The 24,332-nt window shown below is 42.9% G+C and overlaps 1 protein-coding gene and 1 long non-coding RNA gene across 13 annotated transcripts in view; one reads left to right on the top strand and one right to left on the bottom strand.

The window, feature by feature from the left end:
* LOC309532321 overlaps positions 1–8,657 on the bottom strand; it is a 39,700-nt gene extending 31,043 nt beyond the window's left edge. For all 5 annotated transcript variants that reach the window (XR_014219747.1, XR_014219748.1, XR_014219749.1 and 2 more), the window contains exon 1: positions 8,534–8,657. This is a non-coding gene — a long non-coding RNA (uncharacterized lncRNA). The remainder of the gene's footprint in view (positions 1–8,533) is intronic.
* The window catches only part of RET (ret proto-oncogene), a 125,995-nt gene that overhangs the window by 47,972 nt on the left and 53,691 nt on the right, over positions 1–24,332 (top strand). The window contains exons 1-2 of one of the 8 annotated variants that reach the window (XM_082222321.1): positions 8,811–8,829; positions 22,705–22,800. The exons of 5 other annotated variants lie outside the window; for them this stretch is intronic. The gene's annotated coding sequence lies outside the window, so the exon portion shown is untranslated. Of the gene's footprint in view, positions 1–8,746; positions 8,830–22,386; positions 22,801–24,332 lie in introns of those variants that run through there. 2 more of the 8 variants (XM_082222322.1, XM_082222320.1) reach the window with 2 other exon arrangements.

The raw sequence follows: 24,332 nt of genomic DNA, 5'->3' as shown, positions 1-24,332 counted from the left end.
TTCGCTTGGTTCATTCTTAAGTCAGCCTGGATAGCTCAGTTGGTTTGAGTGTGGTGCTGATAATGCCAAGGTTTCAGGTTTGATCCCTGTATGTATGGGATAGCTGCATGTTCCTGCATGGCAGAGGGACTAGATGAGGTCCCCTCCAACTCCACAATTCTTTGTTTCTAGGTTTACAACATTAGGCCCATGTGCCACATTTTGATTAGATAGGGAAGGACAATAGCTCAGTGGTAGATCATCTGTTATGCATGCGGAAGATTCCAGGTTCAATCCCTAGCTTTTTCTTCTTTGGCAATCACTCGTAGCCGAGTACGATTGTCCTCTATGGGCACGGTCTTAACAGTGAGTCCGTAAGTGACTGTGTAGGCAAAACTTTTGCATCATAGTAAAATCTATGATGCATGAATATAGCCTCACTACACTCCTTGGAAGTTGTTCAGACTGGCTAAGTGTGAGTCCATGTACAGAAAACCCCCAAAAGGGGCAGATCTTGCTCAGCAATGGATTAATATGTCTTGTTAACAATAAGCTTGAAATAATAGTACTGAAAATTCAAACATGAATGAAAGAACATAGCATGGAGAGGAACAAGCTGCCATACCTCTGAAATAATTGACCATCATGACAACTAGGTTAAGGGATGTGCTACAGTAGGCTTTCTTGATCAACATCAATAAAACATCTAAAAATAACTACACAGATATAGTCTAAGTTGATTAGCAGTAATTGCCCTGAGTCAGTGTAGTCACTGATGGGTGATGTCATGTGTAATATTCTCTTAAAGTGATTTTAGCAGACGTAGCCTTTTGAAGAGCTCTTATAGTCGGCATAAATATCTTCCTGGTTCCAAGCTGGATGCCAACAGTCAATGATATGTCTAAATATGACATAATACGGTATTAGATTATATCTTTGTGCTTTTCTTGTTATATGTTGCCAAAGAAAAATGACAGCCTCTGTCTTTTTAATGCAAAAAGGGAGCCATTAAAATCTTTGAGAAGCAGAACATGGTAGCAGGGAAATCATGTAAGAACAATGAAGGTGAGCTTTCAAATATTTAGTATCTGCAATCCTCTCAGTCACAACATAAGCATTTGACTTTTCTGCAAAGTCTGGAGATGATAACAGTGGAGAGATTCTTATCCTATGCTCATGAATTGAGACAGAACTTATGTGCATGTATAGAGGAGAGGGCATAGTTGGCCTTCTCTCTAAAAAGGTCTGGGCCTGACTCAATATGTGTTTGGTTAAAATGTAATAATAATAATAATAATAATAATAATAATAATAATAATAATGAAAATAATAATGATAATAATAATAATAATGAAAATAATAATGATAATAATAATAATAATATAATAATAATAGATGCATTATAGGACTCCTCCCCCCATATATATATATATATATATATATATATATATATATATATATATGCAGGTTTTGGTGTCTTCGGGTGTCTTCCCGTGTAAGAGTCGGGGTGTCTGTGCGACGTTTCGACGAGGTCTCACTCGTCATCTTCAGGCTGGTGCTTTCGGCTTCTTGTTACTGGAACAGAGCAGAGTCTGGTGTTTGAGTTCCTATAAATACTGTTGAAGGGTGTGGTGTATAGCCTCCAACGTTCTGGGCAGAGAGGAAGTTCCTAGATTAGTGTGCCTTTTCTTCTTTTGTTCCTTAATTACTTGAGGGATATCTTGGGTGATTTCATGAGTGATATTCTGAATACCACTGGGTGGGTCATTAAGTGTAGATTAGTTGCTAAAGCTTTCGTGTCTTGACCTCTTGAGCTTGTGAAGAGTTTTTCTGAGAAGATGGCTGTGCTGCATTTAGTTGTGCTCTGGCTTGGCTTCATGTATAGGGGCGAGCTGTGGTTTTGTGCCTTGTGCCAGCCAGATCTGTGTAGGGATTGCAGGGGGGTGCAGCATCCGGAGGTGCTACTATAGTTTGGCTACTGGATGGAGTCTGTAATATGTCTGTGGAGAGGGTCTGGGTTTGGGTCTGGTGTGGTTGATTGGTGACGGCGTTCTGTGTGCCTCTGGTTCTGGTGTCGGTTTTTGTGGGGAGGGCTAATTTCCAGATGTCTGGCAGGCGGGACGTGTCGTCACGCTTGTTCATGTTGTGAAGGTGTTTCTCTATCTCGATGGCTTCCATGATTATTCTCTTGTGGTGATGTTCCATGTTAAAGAGCAATTTGGAATCTGCAAAATTAATTTCGTGTCCTGTTTCTTTCATGTGTTGGAAAAGAGAGGAAGTTTTTTCTTCTTTTTTGACGGCATTCTTGTGTTCTGCGATACGTGCATTTATTCGTCTGTTTGTTTGTCCAATGTACGTGGCTGGGCAGACTTTGCAGGGTATTTCATAGACCCCTTGGTTTTCCAGCTGGATTTTGTCTTTTGGGTTTCTGAGGATATTGGCTATTTTTTGGTTGGTGCAGAAGGCTGTTTTGATATTGTGTTTATGGAGGATTTTGCTGATTTTGTCTGTAGTGCCCTTGATATAAGGAAGGAGGGCCATGCCATTGTTTTCTTCTGTGTCTTGGTTTTTGGGGGGTGTTTCTTTTTGGATTAGCTTCGTAACCCTGTTTTTCTGGTATCCATTGGCGATTAACACATTTGAGAGATTCTGTAACTCAGTTGTCAAGTGGTCTTTGTCAGCCAGGCGTTTGGTTCTGGAGATGAGAGTCTTGGCTACGGAGTTTATTTAACATGGAACATCACCACAAGAGAATAATCATGGAAGCCATCGAGATAGAGAAACACCCTCACAACATGAACAAGCGTGACGACACGTCCCGCCTGCCAGACATCTGGAAATTAGCCCTCCCCACAAAAACCGACACCAGAACCAGAGGCACACAGAACGCCGTCACCAATCAACCACACCAGACCCAAACCCAGACCCTCTCCACAGACATATTACAGACTCCATCCAGTAGCCAAACTATAGTAGCACCTCCGGATGCTGCACCCCCCTGCAATCCCTACACAGATCTGGCTGGCACAAGGCACAAAACCACAGCTCGCCCCTATACACGAAGCCAAGCCAGAGCACAACTAAATGCAGCACAGCCATCTTCTCAGAAAAACTCTTCACAAGCTCAAGAGGTCAAGACACGAAAGCTTTAGCAACTAATCTACACTTAATGACCCACCCAGTGGTATTCAGAATATCACTCATGAAATCACCCAAGATATCCCTCAAGTAATTAAGGAACAAAAGAAGAAAAGGCACACTAATCTAGGAACTTCCTCTCTGCCCAGAACGTTGGAGGCTATACACCACACCCTTCAACAGTATTTATAGGAACTCAAACACCAGACTCTGCTCTGTTCCAGTAACAAGAAGCCGAAAGCACCAGCCTGAAGATGACGAGTGAGACCTCGTCGAAACGTCGCACAGACACCCCGACTCTTACACGGGAAGACACCCGAAGACACCAAAACCTGCATTCCTGTACCCGTGAAAATCTACGAAAGCATATATATATATATATATATACACCTATTGCATTGCTATGAGGAAGAAAAGGTACTCCTCTTCAGACTGGGCCAATAGTATTTTTCTCAGTCCTGGTCAATCCAGAAGCTTCCTACTGCTTGCCAAATGCAGGAACTAATGTTGGGCACCCACCTCCATTCTATGCCTGAAAAAGATTCTGAGGCCAACATGATAGCTCAGTTGGTTAGAGCATGCTGCTGATAACCCCAAGGTTGCAGGTTTGATCCCCCTATGGGACAGCTGCATCTTCCTGCATTGCAGAGGCTTGGATTAGATGATCCTCAGGGTCCCTTCCAACTCTACAATTCCACCTGGTATGCTGGCCTGCCACTTCCTTCAGTACAACGTCACAGATACCACACTGGACTTGAGGTCTATTAATAGACACAGGCCAGGGACCCCTACCTCCTTGTGGTCATAGCGAGCATGGGGAACCATTCCCATCCTCAACACAATAGCAATGCCAGGATCATACAAGCTGCCCACATTAAGTGAAAAGTATAATTTTGTGTTTACAAGCTCTTAGCAGTTAAATAAGTATGTAACTCTGGCTCTAGTTTTTCAAATGTCTCTTCCAAGTCCCGATTCATTAGCTTTCCGCTTCACCTCCCTTCTCCAGTTATCAGTCTTTCCCTCTACTCGGGCATTATGAACCAAAAGTTGCACATTTGATTTGGAGGCATCCTCCTCCAGCAAAAGCAACTTTTTAAGAAATAAATTGGAGTGGGAAATGAATGAATGGATGCATGCACGAATGCCTGTTAGTTGGAAAGACCTTTTTTCTTTTTCTCTTCCGCTCCTTAGCACAGTTATCTTCCAGAAGGCAAAGAACCTCACCCCCCCAAAAAAAGCCCCCTTAACTGTCAATCCAATCAATTAGGATTTGCCCCTATCAATAATTAACAAAAGCTTTAAATCAATTCAGCTTTGCTGTACTAGTTGTAATACTTAATGTTTAACAAGGAACTGTAATCCTCTTTCACAGTTGAAGCATTTGGCTTTGTAGAATGTAAAAGTGATGACTGGATAAGTTAAACAATGGCCAGGATCCAACCTACTCTCTCCAGTGTTTTGAGTGGAAAGTGTTTCCGTTCAAGTGGAAGGGGCTTTATTTCCTGCTGGTGAGAGTCCATTGGGCATCATAGGATGTTGCTTCAGAAGCGTTGTGGTGGGGGTGGCTTTGTGGGGCAGCAGAGGATGGTGTTGGAAGGGGGTGCTGAAAGGAGATCATCATTCATGGCACTTTAGACCCCACCCATAGCTTGCTTGCAGTTTCACAAGAAAACAGAGCAGGAGCCATATTTAGTTGGCGTGCTATGTCTCAATGTCAGGGTAATATGAGCCATGGCTCATTGGGGCTCAGCCCAAAGCCAGCATTCAGGGAGAAGGATCAGTTGTCTCATAAGAAGAGGATATTTCAGAGAATGGGCAGAGTGCCTTCCAGTGCTGGTTGGCAACACTAAACTAAGCTGACAGAGAGAGGGCCACCCCCTGGAATGGTTGTAACAGTCATGGTGGATGCAGTGATGCAGGCAGGTCCCCTTTCTTCCTAGTGCCATTTGTCACTTCCGATTACTGAGAAAGGGGGGGATAAGGCAGCGGAGAGTTTGGTGAGGACGCAATGCCAGGAGCTTTGGATTGGCTCTGTCATTGCACATGCACCGAGCTCCCTGCTTCCTTCTGTGTCCCAAGTAAGGATGCAGGCAGGAGGGAGCTGGCTGAGGGCAGAATGAAGTTGTTGGAGCAGTGCCCCATTTGTCCCCATTGACTAGCTTCCCAGCACTGAGTAATCAAAACCAGCCGATAGGCATCCAGGAGGAGGAGAAAGGCTTTCAAGTCAGCGAATGTGTCTTATTGGTATGCTTGAATTCCTACACCTCTTAAATTAGAAATGAAATCCTTCAGGGTAGTCACAAATAACTGGCAATTGCCAGATAGCCATTTAAAAGGTTCCCGTGTGTCATTTCTCCCTACCATCCTGTTACTTCTCCATTTCTCCCAGATTATTGAGCCTTGGTAACAATGGTAGTTTTACCATGTGGTTAGAGGTTCCAGGCAGCCATCTATCTCGCCATGTGGATACAATTACCATATGCTAAGCTTTTAAAGTGATGACTACTTGGCCTGCAAGCATTTATTTTTATAGTCCAAGGTAAAAAAAATTTTTTTTTCAGGATGGAGGCTTTGAGCAATTTTACTTTGGGATTTTCTCCAATAATGAAGCCTCTGTGGAGAAAAGGAAGTCCAGCAAATTCATTCTCTATCTCTGAATATAGCTTCTTCATCTCTGGTGACGCCATAATTAGAAACTGTACATCCTTCCTACATATCTGAAGCGTTTTTCTCCCCACTGTGTCAGCATTATATTTTAGCGTTGTGGTCAAGAGCTAAGGCCATAAAGGTATTTTTAAACTAAAGTTCCTTTAAGCCAGTAAGTTCAGAAACTCTTTTGACTTGTGACCTTCTTCTAAAAGTCAGTTTACCTTTTGGAACTCCTTTCCCACTGAGCTTTTTTAAAAAATGAGTGAGAGTCGCCTGGGATATCCTCTATCCATTGTTGGGCTCCAACTCCCCTCTGTTGAGGCTTTCTTTTTACAATCAAGTGGTCTTTTAAGTTTTATGAGCTAAATAAATGAACTGGAAGGGAAGCCATGGGAAAATACTAAAATAATATTTAGTGATGGGGGATTGGAGATTGGAAATTGAATTTCATGGTTCTAAAACCCCTGAGCCTGTTTCAATCCAAGTCCATAATGACCTGAACTTTGTTCCTTCCCCATCATGCGGTGGTGGCAGTGGGAGGCCCTATTAGCTAAAGTGGTACCTCAGGTTAAGAACAGTTTCAGGTTAAGAACGGAGCTCCGGAACAAATTAAGTTCTTAACCCGAGGTACCACTGTACAAACATCAGAACTGAGTTCTGGATGCTGCCACAACTATAAGCAACAGCATCTACTGGACAGTTGGAAACATAGAAGCAGGGCTGGGTGCTATCTGGTTTTCAACACCACAATGTACACCAGCTAAATATAGCAATATATCACCATATATTGGCAGTGGTGGAGGGTCTTGCTGGGCCTCCCTGCAGTGGCAAGGGGCCCACCATACCTGCCCACAGCAGCGGAGGGCCTTGACGAGGCTCCCTGCGGCGGTGGAGGGCCTTAAAATATAAGGAAGTAGTGGATTTAATAAAAAATATAAACTTCCATATAATATATTTAATGTATTTTCAACTAATTTAAGAGTAGTTTAAGTGATTTACTAGCCAACTTGCATCTGCTTCCCCACTCAGAGGTCCCACTTATAGCTTCAATCTATGCATGTATAAGCCCCACTGAGTTCAACTAAACTTGCTTTTACTTTCCTGGGAGTAAGTCTCGATGATTTCAGTAGGGATTGCTTGTGAGTAGACATGCATTTGCTTGCACTGCTTACCGACAAATCCCCTCCCCATCAATCTCACATAGTACCCAACCTCCCATTTCAGCATAAGGCAGCCAGCTAAACATTCTCCTCTCCATTCAGTCCTCCACAGAAGCCCCCCTCGCCCCGCAAAAGCCCCCATACCACCAATCTCTTCCCTTTTTAAATCTCTCTTCCTTTTAAGGGAGGGAAGGAGGGCAAGCAAGCAAGCAAGCAAGCAGAGACTTAATCTGCTTTAAATAAATTTTAGAAACCTTCATTTTTAATATGGGGAAAAACTATTTAGGGAGAACCACCAGAAGATAAAATAAAAACTCTTCCCACTCTCTTTTTTTTGGGGGGGGGGGTCAGTGTGAGGAAAGAAAGAAGTGTTTTCCAGTTCTTTGTTTACATTCTCCGTTTACTTTGCCCCTGGATCTTTAATTGTCTAGCCATGGGGGTCCCTCCTGGATTGTTAGCAGGCTCTGCATAATTAGCTGAGTTCTAAGGGGAAAGATACAGGTGAAGCTAGAAGAGTTTGCTGGTTTGTGTGAGGGCTTATACTTACTTCTTATTGGCTAGGAGGGAGTACAGTGGTGCCTCGCAAGACGAAATAAATTCGTTCCGCGAGTTTTTTCGTCTAGCGAATTTTTCGTCTTGCGAAGCACGGTATCAGAAAAGTTTTGGAAAAGCTTCAAAAATCACCAAAAACCTCAAAAAGGCTACCACACCACGTTCTATGAGTTGCTCCTCGAAGTCAAGTTGCAACTGTATTAACGGTGTTAAGAAAAAGGAAACAAACTTGCAAAAAACGCAAGACGTTTTCTTCTTGCGAAGCAAGCCCATAGGGAAATTCGTCTTGCGAAGCAGCTCAAAAACCGCAAAACCCTTTCGTCTAGCGAGTTTTTCGTCTTGCGAGGCATTCGTCTTGCGGGGCACCACTGTATACAGTGGTACCTTGGTTCCCAAACTTAATCCGTTGCGGAAATCCGTTCCAAAATCAAGGCGTTCCAAAACCAAGGTGTGCTTTCCCATAGAAAGTAATGAAAAACAGATTAATCTGTTCCAGACTTTTAAAAACAACCCCTAAAACAACAATTTAACATGAATTTTACTATCCAATGAGACCATTGATACATAAAATGAATGTACTGTACTATAAAATAAATAAGACAGTATTGTAGATGATTTAGAATCCCCCCCCCCTTACCTACACTGATGATAGTCATTGTTTGGATGGAGGGCTTTTATCCATTTCTGCAGTCACACTCAATCAATCAATCAATCAATCAATCAGTAGCTGAACTGGGTTCCACACAGTCACAAAAACAAATTAACCGAAAAAGCCCCCGAAACACAAAATCAACAGCAAAAACAAAAGTGCCAAACTTAATCTGTTCCGGTAGTCTGTATGACTTCCAAAATGTTCGAAAACCAAGGCACAGCTTCTGATTGGCGCAGGCGCCCCGGAAACAATAGCCGACAGCTGCATCAGACGTTTGGCTCCTGAAAAAGTTTGAAAACTGGAACACTTACCGGAACGTTTCCAGCGTTTGGGAACCAAGGTGTTTGAGAACCAATGTACCACTGCGTTACCTTGTTGAAACACTACGATGTTGTTTTAATACCTGGCATTCAACGATTTATCACACAGCCCTATATCGGAGCCACATTTTCTTGGGACTGTGATCTGGATGTGCTGACTTGCGCTTGCTTCAGCATCCATTGACCTGGGGAAGCAGTGTACAATGCCTTGAGAATTTCCCACTATCTGTTTCCATGGAATGCTTGTGCCACTGTCCACCTCTTTGTGATGTCAACTCATGTTGCAACAAGTATGTGTGGCAATTGCCTCAAGTCGGTCTTGCCAGCTCATTGCCTTGGTAAGGTGAATTTGGATAAAAGAGGAAGGGCTGGCTTGGAGGTTAGTAACAAAGAGATCTCTAGGCCCCATAATGTTTTAGCCTTCTGATAACATCATCAGGAATGATAGGACTGGGCAGGAAATATGTGGAGAAAGCCTTGTCTCCCACTGCCCTGCCTTTTCTATGGTTGGATTAGAGGGTGATTTAAATACAGTGGTACCTCGGGTTAAGAACTTAATTTGTTCTGGAAGTCCATTCTTAACCTGAAACTGTTCTTAACCTGAGGTACCACTTTAGCTATTGGGGCCTCCATGCCACTGGCCCGTGATTTCAGTTCTCATCCTGAGGTGAAGTTCTTAACCTAAGGTACTACTTCTGGGTTAGCAGAATCTGTAACCTGAAGCGACTGTAAGCTGAGGTACCATTGTATATGTGTCCCATGTCTGGGTCCGTGTTTGAAATTCTCCAGGCGCCAGGTGCAGTTTACACCTGGCTATCGGCCACTTGAGACCAAGTTAAGATGCCCGGGCGCCAGGATGGTGCCTGACGTCTCCGCCACCTGGACGTGCATGCCTGGGGATCCTTGGATCATTCCTGATTTCACATACAGTGGTACCTCAGGTTAAGTACTTAATTCATTCCGGAGGTCCGTTCTTAACCTGAAACTTAACCTGAAGCACCACTTTAGCTAATGGTGCTTCCTACTGCTGCCGCTGGAGCACGATTTCTGTTCTCATCCTGAAGCAAAGTTCTTAACCTGAGGTACTATTTCTGGGTTAGCGGAGTCTGTAACCTGAAGCGTATGTAACCTGAGGTACCACTGTACTAGCAACACATCCTGTACAATTCTATCCATTATATTTTATCAGCACAATCAGAATGAATTTGAGGAACCAAAAAGTCGTCTTGAAAAATGCTACTTTTGAGCTGTCTGGCCCAAAAATGGCAACTAGGCATTCCGTTTGGGTGACTGTAACCCTGGTTTAAAGAGCCACTTGGTGCCTAGCTTATATATCTGAGTTTCTAACACTGGTTTCGGGTGCAGTGTGGCAACCCCAGTTTGGAGCCATGTGGGCAACCCTTGAGTGTTTGTCCTTATCGTGCTATTGCTGTAGAAGTGCTAAGCTTTAGATCAGCAGCTTGGAACAGTGATCAATATGATAGCCACTTCATTTGAATGCCTTCCTGACAGGAGATAGACTTTCTTAATTGTTATAAGTGCCAATACAGTTGAGAGTCTGTTGGTATTCATCCAACTTCCATGTGAGTGTTGGCTGTGTCCTAGACTAAGCTTGAGTCCCTACCCACTTTTCAAGGTCTTCAGGTTACCAGTAAATTATATCTATACACTTGGCAATTTCTTTGCAAAATCCTGCAACTAATTGAAATGCCCTATATCAAACAGCAGACCATCAAAATAATTGCAGAAAAAATGGGGGGAAGGCTTCAATTTAAACTTTGAGGACAAAAGCTTTGATGCAGGGGAAATCAGACAAGGTCCCTCCCCCGCCCCTGCTTATATGGAAGCTTGCCAAAGGTTGCATTTATGTTCATTGAAACTTTAATTCCAAAAACCAGCACTTAAATGCTAATAGGAACAGGGTTTAGAAGCTCAACTGCCCTTCTCTCTCTCTCTCTCTCTCTCTCTCTCTCTCTCTCTCTCTCTCTCTCTCATACACACACACACACACACACACACACACCCCACAAATGTAAGTTAATTCTCCACTCCCAAATCTTGAAAGTTGGCATGTGTGTTTCTAGTTTGCTGGCATTTCTTTACAGTACAAGGGAGAGAGGAACCTTCCCCATACTCCTTCCAGTATGTCAGTAGGCAAAGCAGTTACAAATTTGTGGGAAAATACTGTTTGTGTATCTTTTTCTGTTGGAATTTCAAATAGGGCTAAGCTGAAATGGCCTATGTTTTAATTTGACTTTGTTTTCGCACAGATTAGAAAATCTCCCTTTTCCAGTAATTCTTCAACACGCGCTGCTAAAACAATTCAACCATGTTTTGAATGGCATTAATGCTAGAGAACATTCAAGTTACTGTATACACCTTGGGGCTCCTTGGATCAACCAGATATCCCAGGTACAGTCATACCTTGGTTTGCGAACGTGATCCGTGCGGGAGGCACATTTGCAACGCGCAGTGCTGCATCTGCGCATGCACGTGATGCGATTCGGCTCTTCTGCGCATGTGCATGATGTCATTTTGCAGTTTTGTGCATGCACGAGCGCCGAAACCTGGAAGTAACCCGTTCCGGTACTTATGGGTTTGGCGCGGTCCGTAACCCGAAAACATGCAACCCACAGCATTCGCAACCCAAGGTATGACTGTAGTGGCAAAAGAGGAAGGAAGAGGCGAGCCTCACACTGGTGCCCAGACATACAAGAAACATTAATAATATGAAATTTTCAAGAATCATAGACTTTCTAGAGTTGGAAGGGACCATGAGGGTCAACTAGTCCAGTCTGTAGCAGTGCAGGAATCTTTTGCCCAGTGTGAGGCTCGAACCCATGACCTTAAGAGTCTCATGCACTGCTAACTGAGCTATGTGTTTCAGTGAGGCACAAAAACAGTATTTCGGGTGGGCCCTTAGAGGGCAATTGGAATGCTGCTTCTTTTCTGTGCAAACTGTACTCTGTGAGCAGTCACCCTGTTGCTCAAGTGCCACTGCTGCTGATACAAGAGCATTCAAGTTGCTCCCTAGAGAGCCTGCACTATGGATGTCACCCTTTTGGGTGTTTCTGCATCTGACTGTGTCACCTTATTTTATTTTATTTTTTAATAAAAATTTTTATTGCGTTTCTTTTCATAGATTCACAGGTTCAGTCACATAACAACAAGCAAGAAACAGTTTTCAAAAATGAAGAAAAATAAAGAAAAAAGAAAAGATTAAATATACTTCAAATCATCTTTCAAAGAGTTACTTTCCATTGGACCTCCTCACATCCTCCCATCATTGCATTCTTTAGTCTAACAATATCAGCAATTTATTACCTTGTTTCACCACTTATTATACCTTTGGATTCATTATGTTACCAATTTCAAAAATTTGTAATTTAATTTTAATACTTTTATAATAAACATAATATATTTGTTTCGAATTTATCTCCTTTTTTGTCATCACTTACTTTATCATTTACCTAATCAAATTGCGAAAGCATAACGTTTCCTAATCGTGCACAATCTTAACATTCAAACAACTTATAATATTTTTGCAAATAGTCCTTAAATTTTTTCCAGTCCTCCTCAATTGTTTCTTCGCTCAGATCTCGGATTCTGCCGGTCATTTCTGCCAACTCCACATAGTCCATCAACTGCGCCTGCCAGTCCTCCAGTGTGGGTAGATCTTGTGTCTTCCAGTGCTTTGCAATAAGTATTCTTGCTGCTGTAGTTGCATACATAAACAAAGTTCTGTCTTTCTTTGAAACCTTCCGGTCCACCATGCCCAGAAGGAAAGCCTCCGGTTTCTTGGGGAAGGTATATTTAAATACCTTTTTCAATTCATTATATATCATTTCCCAGAAGGCCTTTACTTTCGGGCAGGTCCACCAGAGGTGAAAGAATGTCCCTTCTGCCTCCTTACATTTCCCGCATTTGTTATCAGACAGGTGGTATATTTTAGCCAACTTGACTGGGGTCATGTACCACCGGTATACCATTTTCATAATGTTTTCTTTCAAAGCACTACATGCCGTAAATTTCATACCGGTGTTCCATAACCTTTCCCAGTCCTCAGACATTATGTTATGTCCTACATCCTGTGCCCATTTTATCATAGCAGATTTAACTGTCTCATCCTGTGTATTCCATTTAAGCAGCAAGTTATACATTCTCGAAAGTACCTTAGTTTTTGGTTCTAGTAACTCCGTCTCCAGTTTCGATTTCTCCACCTGGAAACCAACTTTTTTATCCATTTTAAAGACCTCTTGAATTTGAGCATAATGTAGCCAATCTCGCACCTTATTTTTTAGTTTATCCTGGCTCTGTAGTTTCCAGTTATCTCCAGATCTTTCAATTAATTCCCAATATTTTGGCCAGTAGGCCTCCATATTGGGCCTTTTTTTGAGAACCTTGGCCTCCACCGGTGATAGCCACCTCGGGGTCTTATTTTCTAATAAATCCTTGTACTTCATCCAGACGGCAAAAATTGATTTTCTGACAATATGGTTTTTAAACAATTTATGCACTTTCGCCTTGTCATACCACAAATATGCATGCCAACCAAAAGCGTTATCAAACCCTTCCAGGTCTAGGACATCAGTGTTCTCCAACAGGAACCAATCTTTTAACCAGCAGAAGGCTGCAGCTTCGTAGTATAGCCTTAAGTCCGGCAGGGCAAACCCCCCTCTTTCCTTTGAGTCAGTTAGTATTTTAAATTTTATTCGGGGCTTTTTGCCCTGCCAGACAAACTTAGATATATCCTTCTGCCATCTTCCAAAGCATTCCACTCTGTCCACGACCTGTAGGGTTTGAAACAGAAATAACATCTTCGGCAAAACACACATCTTTATAGCTGCAATTCGACCTGACAAGGTAAGTTTCAATCTTGACCAAATTTCCAAGTCCTTTTTAATTTCCAACCAACATTTTTCATAATTATCTTTAAATAAATTCAGGTTTTTGGTGGACAAAAATACCCCCAGGTACTTCACTTTTTTAACCACACTTAATTCTGTTTCTTTCTGGTACCCCTCCGTCTCTATAGGTGTTAAATTTTTAGTCAAAACCTTGGTTTTTTGTTTGTTTAGCTTAAATCCCGCCACCCGACCAAACTCCGAGATCAGTTCAAGAACTCTTTTTGTGCTAGATTCTGGCTCCTGTAATGTTAAAACTAGGTCATCTGCAAATGCTTTCAGTTTGTACTGTTTCGCTCCGACCACTATACCCTGCACCAACCGGTCCTCCCTAATCATATTCAGCAACACCTCCAGGACGGAAATGAATAAAAGAGGAGATAGAGGGCACCCCTGTCGTGTCCCTTTTTCAATTTTGAGTTCCTCCGACACCACATTGTTCACTATCAGTTTAGCTTTTTGTTCTGAATAGATTGCCTCTATTCCATTTTCAAACCCACGCCCCACACCCATCCCTTCCAGGTTTTTCTTCATAAACATCCAAGAAATGTTGTCAAATGCTTTCTCCGCATCAATAAAAATTAACACCGCCCTTGTGTTCCTAATCCGCAAAAGTTCCAATATATCGATAATGTTCCTAGTGTTATCAGACATGTGTCTACCAGGAAGAAAGCCTGCTTGGTCCTTATGAATTACTTCATTTAGTACTTTTTTGAGTCTACTTGCTAAGATATCTGCAAATATTTTGTAATCCACATTCAGGAGTGAGATGGGGCGGTAATTCTTAAGCTGAGTCTTTTCCAGTTCTGACTTGGGTATCAATGTGATGTATGCTTCCTTCCACGTTTCCGGTGCTCTCTTCCCCTCCATAATCTGATTGCAAACCTCCAACAATGGTTGTATCAAAAAATCCTTCAAAGTCCTATAATATTTGGAGGTGAGTCCGTCTGGGCCTGGAGATTTGCCAAGTTGCATGTTCTGAATGGCACCTTCAATTTCCTGTTGAGTTATTTTGCAGTTTAGAGTTGATCTTTTATCTTGACTTATTTTAGGTAATCCATTTGTCTTTAAGAATTGGTCTATTTCCAGCTCTTTCTGAGGCCCCTGTGCATAAAGATCTTTAAAATATCTGTGGAAGCACTTCCTTATTTCTTCTGGTTTCTGAACTTGAATCTCTAAGTTTGTAACCGTATTTAGCTTTTGCCTTTTTTTCAGCTGCCAGGCTAGCAGCTTTCCACATTTATTTGCTGATTCGAACGATCTCTGCTTCATTTGTTTAATTTTCCATTCTATCTCTTGGTTGATCAATTTCGAATATTGTGCCTGATGGAATTTAATTTCTCTCAGCACCTCCTTTGACTTTGGTTTAATCCTCAGCTTTTTCTCTCCTTCGCTTATTTTCTCTAGGATCTTCTCCTTTTTTCCATTCCAAAATTTTCTCTTTATTGTATTCTGTTGTATCAGAAACCCTCTCATAACTGCTTTGCTTGCGTCCCAGATTATTCTTTTTTCGACCGTAGTGTTCAAATTTATTTCAAAATAGTCCTTTAGTGTTTTTTGGGCCTTCTTAACAATCTCTTGATCTCTTAACAAGGTGTCATTCATTCTCCATCTGAAGGATCCGGTTGGGGTAAGTCTCAGTTCCATTTTCAAAGCATTATGGTCGGAGCAGGTTTTTGGGCAGATTTCCACCTTTCTTGTTTTAGGTGCCAGCCCTCTAGATATCCAAATTTGGTCGATTCGTGTCCATGACAAATGGGCCTCAGAAAAGAAAGTTCCTTCTTTACCCAAGGGGTTCTTTGTCCTCCATATATCAATCAAGTCCATATTGTCTGTCATTTCAAAAAACGTTTTAGGTAGTCTACCGTCTGTTGTTAAATTTTGATTTTGGGATTTGTCCATGTTTGTTGACACCACCCCATTCATATCTCCCATCACAATAATGTTAGAATAGTCCAAATAGTCCAACATTGTCTCATGCAGTTTCTTGTAAAATTCTGATTTCCCGTCATTCGGCGCATAGATTCCTAATATCAAGATATCACCTTATTTTAGACACTGAGGGAAGCAGCAGAAAAGTTGCTAACGGAGAAGGCACAAAACTGTTTTGGCAAAAAAGGGAGTTTTCTAGTGTCTTGTGTTCTGTTTGGCAAGCAGTTATTCGGTACTTGCAGTACATATTGTGAGACAAAAGTACAATGTTGCAAATATTTGGATGAGCCTTTACTGTAGATCAGGATGTGGGCTTGATGATCTTCACCTCTTCCTTTTCCCCCAAGGGGAGCAATCACTGTGATACAAGTAGCATATTTGTGTTACACTTTGGAAACCTTGGATAGTCCCTGTTTTGACCTTGGAAGACCCATTGTGACAAGCATTGAGAACAGGGTGCTCTCCTGTACCAGTTAGATTTTGTTCTGTATAACAGCTGGAAAGGATAAGGAGTTTGTACATGCGACTGGGGCTAGGGGTGAGGGAGAGATTGAATTCAGTTTGCATTAAAAATTGAACCGACGTAATTTGCACTGCTCAGGACAGTGGGAGAACTAAAACACAGCTGTCCTTCAAAATGTGTGCACCTCTGAATCTCGTTGTGATGCAGTTCTCGAACCAAACGTTTACAAAAAAGTATATATTAGTGGAAACATGCATTACATTAGAGAAAACCACATGCAAAAATATGTTTATTAGGAGAAAGTCACACTAAAATGCTGATGAATTTTCATGTTACACACACACATTTATACACATGCAATGCAGATGAGGTGCCCACATATATGTGTGCTCAACATAACAAATGGAGAGGGTCACAAATCATACTTTCCCGATGCCTTCCCAAGTATATATACATGCTAGGACTTAGGGTAGATTCAGATTAGGAATATGAACTTTGGGAATTCTATTGCAAAGTGACTTGATCCATGCTTCCTGGACTAATGTGCAGGTTGGAACTTAATTATCTGCCAGTGTTCCCAAATATTGGATTTTTTTTATATAAAAAAAAAGACACAGGGAACCTTGTCTTTGCATACTGTTTTAAAACTATTTTTGACTCAGAAGAATAATTTCTAAGTGCATTTTAAACCTATTTTGATACATTTCCTTTACTCAATAACAATTTCAGTTGAATGCAGAAATGGCATGGAACAGATTTATAGGTGTGCAAATGCAAAAACAACCAAAAATATACTGATTTGCTTAGGCCAAACACAGATAAGCAAGATTTCCCCCTAAGAAATGCAACCCCAAGCTTGAAGCACTATCTTGAAACGCGTCTGTTTTACTGGTGGTTCAGAAGGCTCAGTTATTGGTTGGTATGGTTGCCAGAGTTCTTTGTCCTGCAGTGTGTCTTCACAGTTAGCTCAAAGGAAAGTACAAAATAAAAAAAGGAAGAGGTGAGAGAAATGGGCATGAAGGGACAGGACAGGTGCTAGTATTTTGTGGACATAACAAGGGCTGCTGAACACTGATTTACTAAGTTTCCCTCTACATGATTAGCAGATGGAATTGAGTTTCCACTTTTGTTTTCCACATATATTATCCATGTGGGAGAACTAAGGGACTCTGTTAAAGTTATCATATAGTAAACACTGTTTGTTGCTTCTCTTCAAAAAATGCTTCCTGGTTGGTCTGGGGGATCAGTTTGCCCCCTTTTTTTTAAACGGAAATACTTGAATTGTAACTATTACTTTTTAAAAATCTCTATATAAAACAGCTTCTAGTATATAAAACAGAACACAATCAAAATAAAAACAGGATACTGTCGTTAGTTTCCTGTTCTTGCATTTGTGTCACACCTGCTCACAGTGCTACAGCATCAGGCGCTCACAGATCGTATATCATTAACTCATGTAAATGTTATTAACAAGACTTGAGTCAATACTGCTGCGCATTGTACAAGTGATTACTCTGTCAGCTTAGGACAGATCCACACCTCATATTTAAGAGCACATCTGATTTTCCTTCTAATTTCCCTCCAAAGAATCCTGGGAACTGTGGCTTGCGAAGGGTACTGTGAATCATAGCTCCGTGAGTGGGAAACTGCAGTTCCCAAGATTCTGTGGGAGAAGCCATGTGCTTTCAGTGTGCTTCAAATGTATGGTGTGGTTTTGCATTTAGTCCTCCACAGAAAGGGTTGCTTTGTTTGTTTGTTTGTTTTTTGGTAGATCAGAATATTTCAAAGACATTGGTAAAGGCATTGGTGATTCACATTAAGTTTCTTTATGCACTCAAGGGCAGTTCTAAATCCTGGAAGGATGCAGAATTCAGTGGTGGATTTCAGGCCCACTGGGCATGGGACCTTCTGAAGTATGGGAGGCAGAGGCTCACAGTACATGGGAGAGCTTTATTTGCACTATGCAGTCCATAGCAGTCTCATTGGTCTCTGTAGAGGCCCTGGTGTTTGACCTAGTTGGCCTAGAGATCTATGCCCTCTTCTCACTCAGAAAGATAAACAGAACTATGAAGGGAATTTTGTAGAATTGTAGAGTTGGAAGGGATCCTGAGGGTCATCTGTCCAACCCCCTGCAATGCAGGAATATGCAAGTGTCCCATACAGGGATTGAACCTGCAACCTTGGTGTTATCAGTACCCGCTCTAAGCAACTGAGCTATCCAAGTACTGTACATCTTTAGGCCAATACCCTGAGGTAGCACAGTCCATTCCAGCCCCTAGTCTTTTGAGAGATAACATACCAAAGGAGACAACCTTTTCTCTACATAGACCAGCGGTTCTCAACCTGTGCATCCCCAGATGTTGTTGGACTACAACTCCCATCATCCCTGAGTTCTGGCCTTGCTAGCTAGGGGTGATGGGAGTTGTAGTTCAACAACATCTGGGGACCCACAGGTTGAGAAAGTCTGACATAGGCTCTCCAATATGCTTTAGGGTTTAGGGTTCTTAATCATCTCTAAATCAACCTGTGAGGGCTGCAAGGAGTAAAACCATCTCCAGGGTTGAGGCTGAATGCGTTGCCCTTTCACACGAGTAACAGGCAAAGAGGGCTCTTGTGCAACCCGGTGGCAACTGGGGATTCAGCGGGGTTGTTAGGTATCCCATTTCAAATGGAATTTGCTGGGTCTACAAATCATGCCAAGTGATTCATTTCCCCGCAAATCACCAAGTTTTCAAACCGATCCATTCTTAAGGAAATCAGCCCTGAGTGCTCACTGGAAGGACAGATTGTGAAGCCGAGGCTCCAATACTTTGGCCACCTCATGAGAAGAGAAGACTCCCTGGAAAAGACCCTGATGCTGGGAAAGATGGAGGGCACAAGGAGAAGGGGATGACAGAGGACAAAATGGTTGGATAGTGTTCTCGAAGCTACCAGCATGAATTTGACCAAACTGTGGGAGGCAGTGGAAGACAGGAGTGCCTGGCGTGCTTTGGTCCATGGGGTCACAAAGAGTCGAACACGACTGAACGACTAAACAACAACAACATACCGTATTTTTCGCCCCATAGGACGCACCGGCCCATTGGACGCATCAAGTTTTTTTTTGGGGGGGGGGAAATAAAGGGGGAAAAATTATTTTTCCCCCCAGGCGCTTGTGGGCCAGCAGCGGGGAGAAGCACTCTTCTCCCTGCCGCCCGCCTTCAGATCAGGTCCGGGGACAGCTGGGAGACGCGCTGCGCCTCCCAGCTGTCCCCGGAGCTTGCGGGGCAGGCAGTGGGGAGAAGCGCTCTTCTCCCCGCCGCCCGCCTTCAGATCAGGTCCGGGGACAGCGGGGAGAAGCGCTCTTCTCCCCGCCGCCCGCCTTCAGATCTGGTCCGGGGACAGCGGGAAGACGCGCTGCACCTCCCCACTGTCCCCGGTTCTTGCGGGGCTGGCGGCGGGGTCTCCCCGCCGTCAGCCTCCAAACCACTTTGGGAGACAGCGGGATGGCGGCGTTTCGCCTCCCTCTGTCCCCCGACCTTGTGGGGCTGGCGCTGGGGCTCTCCTGAAGCCTGGAGAGCGAGAGGAGTCGGTGCGAACCGACCCCTCTCGCTCTCCAGGCTTCAGCGAAAGCCTGCATTCGCCCCATAGGACGCACACACATTTCCCCTTCATTTTTGGAGGGGAAAAAGTGCGTCCTATAGGGCGAAAAATACGGTAATTCAAGTATAAATAAGTTACATAAAGACACCCCATCTTGATCCATAGACATTCAACTGAAATTTCAGCTTCCATTTATGTGAGGCTCTGAGCTATGTCTGATTTGTTCCAAGTTGAGTTGTTGGAGGTCTAGTGATGTTCTTACCATGTGTCTGAAATCAAAGGTGGAAAATTGCAGTACTTTCCTCTTCGGGGATTACATTCCATCATCTTTGCCATATCTTAGTAACACCGTCTGCTCTTAACATTACCGTACATTTCCGATGTACAGTGTTTTTTTGCCAGAGCTGGAGCAGAGCGCATGTTTTCCCTTGTTTTGCTGGAAACTACAGCAGATCAAAGATGCTTCATGTAATGATCATCAGTCTGCACGGAGTGTCTCTGTGTTACATATTAACCAGCTTTGATGCCTCTTTACATGAGGTCACAGCTTCCCAAATTAATTCTGTCACAGGAGAGGATTCATTAGATTCTTAATTGACTATTTCCTTACAAACAAGCAGGAAGGAACTTCTAGAAAACAAAGTAATTAAACAGTAAGCAATGCACATAAATCATATTTCTGAGCAAATTAATGAAAAAAATACAGAATTTGTTGCACTTTATACAAAGGGTGTTTTTGTTTGTTTGTTTTTTGGCAAGTATACAAGTGATAACCCAGGGTCCTCAGCCAATGTTTTTGAAGTTGAAGCTTAGTTTTTTAAGACCGGCTGCGTATCAATTCTGGCTGCAACTTCATGGGCATGGGGAATTTGTGCCTTTTTCTACAGAGTTCTTTCCACCATGAATATGTTTGCAGTTGATAAATGTAAAGTTGGATGTCTCATGCCAGTTTTAGACCTGTGGCAGAAACTGATTGTATCAGTTTACATTGTGGATTGAAAAACAGAATTGTGCCTTCACAACCCCATTGAATGTTTGAAAAGGGAATAGCAGTTCTTCATAATGAAAGCACTTTCATGTGAGAGGTGCATAGTTATGTTTACCGCTCAGTTCTTTAGCAGTTTTCAGCTGCCAGCAGAGGCTTTCACTGTTTTTTTTTTCATATATAAAAGAATAACGACATGATACTGTTCCAACTACGTTTTGAAAATAAGGAAAATATTGAAAAAGGTACCTCCTGTATTGCCAGTTTTGTGTGAGGCAGTGGGATGGTGCAAACTTTTTATTCCGCTCTTAGAGCTGAGCTGAATTTCCATGTTTTGATTTTTGTGTTTGAAAAGGAAGTGCTTTTGGTGAAGTGTTACAAAAATTGTGCAACGCTTAAAAGTGTTCCTACGCTTTGTCCAAGTGTTGAATATTAATCACAGCTCCGACAGCGCTCTTCAAACTCCCTGGAAGTCTGAGTTTCACCCAGAAAATATATTTAGTAGGGGCGTCTAACCTGTGGCCTTCCAGATGTTGTTGGACCCTATCACTCTATCAAGCCAACATGACTAATAGCCAGAGATGGGGGGAACTGCAGTCCAACAAAATCTGGAGAAGCCACAGGTTAACCACTTCTTATATTTAGGAATTCTGCCTAAGATTTATCTCATTTGGGTCAGAGAAGTTCCCTGAGTTCAGTCAGTCAAGTTCATGGACTGCACAGTTCTCTTGTTTCTAAGCTCAGATGTTTCCTTGTGCTGTGTTCTGTCAGATAACTACACTCCAGAGACAGTTCCTTGGAACCTTATATATAAAAAAGAAGCTTTTGAAGGCCTTTGAAGGCTGACCTCCTGGAACTGGCTGCCTGAGACCCCTGGTGCCTCGTTTCACATGGGAGGTAGCTATAATGAAGAAAGATGGTTCTGAAACCAGTATCACTCCTGGGAGGTGAGGCACAGCTCTGAGGTAATGTGGGAGACATGGCCCTAAGAACTATCATTTGAGTGTAGCCTATGATATAGGGCACATGCCAGAGACCATCTTCAGGTAGGAACCATCTTTGGTATATAGACCCGTTTTTTAAAAATGGCCTAAAGGAGGGTTGGAAATTGAAATAGTTGGATATCTGGACCGCCATATTTGTTCCCGTGGCCTAAGCAGGCTGTATGATGGTGGGAACCTGCAGCCTGTTATGCTCTTTTAGCTCTTTCACATAATCTTTAACTCAATTACAAATACCCTACCAACTTTGGATATGCTTTTTTTAAAAAAAATACATAAAAGTTGATAATTAATAGTAGTAGCCTCTGTTCATATAGTGAGTACCTTTCTTGTTGAGTACCTGCAGTCTATTGAACATATTTAGATTTTTGTTTAAAGAAGGGGTGCCCCATCTCCCTTACAACAAATCCAATCTAGGTGGTTTTTTTTTAGTAAAACTAACAAATGACAGCCTATACCGGTAGCTTGCTGAGAGAACTCCCTAACTGCCTTCAGATCTTGGGCTGGTACGACATACCTAACAGCCCCTTCTCAGTTTCACCACTGACTTGCTCCTATTAGAACAACATGATCCCATACATCATATTTTTGCAGGGACCCCCTTGTTTGATTCCTATGGTCAGCTTATATTTCAAAGTGACTGTGTTGCACTTAGGAAAAGTACAGTAGCAGCTAATTTGTATGACTTGATGTCTGTTGCTGCTGACTAAGAGAAAGGGACAGGAAAGAGCAGCTTTGGGGATAAGTATAAGTAGCACTACACTCCAATCTGGCTACCAAGTGATTCAGCTTCATCCCATGGTTTAGCTCAACAGGTCATTCTCTGTGAATTACTGTTAATACAACTTTCACAGACAGTTAGCATTAATATTAAAGAACGAGAGGCAGATAATGCTTGAGAGTGTTTCCGTTTCCTTTTTCGCTAATTGCAGTGTCATATATTATCTCGTCAGTTACAGACTTAAGAGAGATTCCCTAGCAAGGTATGTGAAGTCTCTGAGGAGATAGTATTGCTGTATTTATTCATGAAGGTACAAATAATCACTTCAGACCGGGGCTGAAATGGTAGAAAGAGAACCGCAACACAGTGCTTCTCAGATCCTTCTTCTCCACACACCCTCTCTCTTCCTCCTCTTGTTATCCAAAGTCTCACCAGATGTGCATACATGGTTGTAATGCTTTCAAGGGACCTATACAGAAGCAGAGAAATTCATCCCAACCAGCCCTGTGCCCTTCCCTTGCCTTGCCCCATATATGAAGGTGAGGCTTAGCAGTTACATGGAATTGTGACATCATAATAATGCTGTCTATGTCATCAGTGAACTTGGAGAGAAGTGTGTGAAGGTGATGGATCGGTTACTATGTGATTATCATTTGTTGAATGCAGAGTCAACTGGAGACTTTTCTTTGTGTGAATGAGCCCATTAGAGACCAAGCAACACAGATGGAAGACTTCTGTACCCTACGAAAAAGAAAAGAAAAGGTAGCTGTGAATTACGGTGGCAGGGAGTAGACACTGACTTTTCTATTTCTGGGATGCCAAATTGTCATCTTCTGGGAGCACTTATTCTTCCTTTGGATGCCCTGTTGCAAATGTCAGTGGAAAAGGGTGGTGGTGGGCTGTGCTCATGTTTGAGTGGGCTCAAAGACCAATCTAGCAGTCTGCCCAAATCTTTTTTCAATACTGGTCATCATCACTGGGGGGAGATTTGAACCAAGTCCTCCATTCTGAATCAAGCGCTGTATTCTTACTCTTTCCCCTTGAAGTGGCATTGAACACAGTATTATTAGAGTTGCACACAAGAAGAGCATTCACAAGAAGAGCCAGTGTGGTGTAGTAGTTAAGAGCGGTAGATTCGTAATCTGGGAAACCGGGTTCACGTCTCTGCTCCTCCACCTGCAGCTGCTGGGTGACCTTGGGCTAGTCACACTTCACTGAAGTATCTCAGCCCCACTCACCCCACAGAGTGTTTGTTGTGGGGGAGGAAGGGAAAGCAGAATGTTAGCCGCTTTGAGACTCTTTTGAGTAGTGATAAAGCGGGATATCAAATCCAAACTCTTCTTCTTTTCTTCACAGCCACCCACCATTTTGTGTGAGTAGTTTTCCACCCTCCTGTTGGATTGGACCATCATTTTTACACCTAAGGTTCTCTCATGAGATTTGGTAACAGGACATGTGCACGTTGTACTCTCATGCTCTGCTCACTTAAAGGTGACCAGTGGGGCAGGTGAAATCTTGCTTTCCCACTGTGAATGGGGGGGGGGGAAACATAATTAAGTACTTGTAAGGATGCGGGTGGCGCTGTGGGTAAAACCTCAGCACCTAGGACTTGCCGATCGCATGGTCGGCGGTTCGAATCCCCGCGGCGGGGTGAGCTCCCGTCTTTCGGTCCCAGCTCCTGCCAACCTAGCAGTTCGAAAGCACCCTTAAGTGCAAGTAGATAAATAGGTACCGCTTTATAGTGGCAAGGTAAATGGCGTTTCCGTGTGCTGCGCTGGTGCTGGCTCGCCAGAGCAGCTTCGTCACGCTGGCCACGTGACCCGGAAGTGTCTCCGGACAGCGCTGGCTCCCAGCCTCTTAAGTGAGATGAGTGCACAACCCTATAGTCGGACATGACTGGTCCGTATGGGCAGGGGTACCTTTACCTTTTTAAGGAATAAATCCTACACAAATCCAGAGTGGAGTCCCTACGACGGTTGGATGGCACCTTCTGCCCCTCCTTCCAGCAACTCCTGCAGCCAAGTATTGCTCTGCGTTCCTTTGGACCACATCAACAAGGCCAAGGGGGGAGGGTCTTGTTGTTTGGGCAGCCCAGGAGCTCAATACACACTGCCCACGCTTGTGCCTTGGGGAAGTCACTTCAGTGCTGCTAACACAGTGGTTTTGACTTCACCCCTGGAGGCATACTCCATTGTCTCTCGAGACAGACGGATGCCAACAACTTGTAGTATGGTCATAAGAGACTCCTTAGTTATATGTGTTTAATTATTTCAGTACTGGGAGCATATTCAAGA

Source organism: Podarcis vaucheri (assembly GCF_965113315.1).
Source record: "Podarcis vaucheri genome assembly, chromosome: 5".
Lineage (NCBI taxonomy): Eukaryota > Metazoa > Chordata > Lepidosauria > Squamata > Lacertidae > Podarcis > Podarcis vaucheri.
Note: the sequence above shows the minus strand (reverse complement) of the source record. Positions and strands in the feature narration are given on the sequence as shown.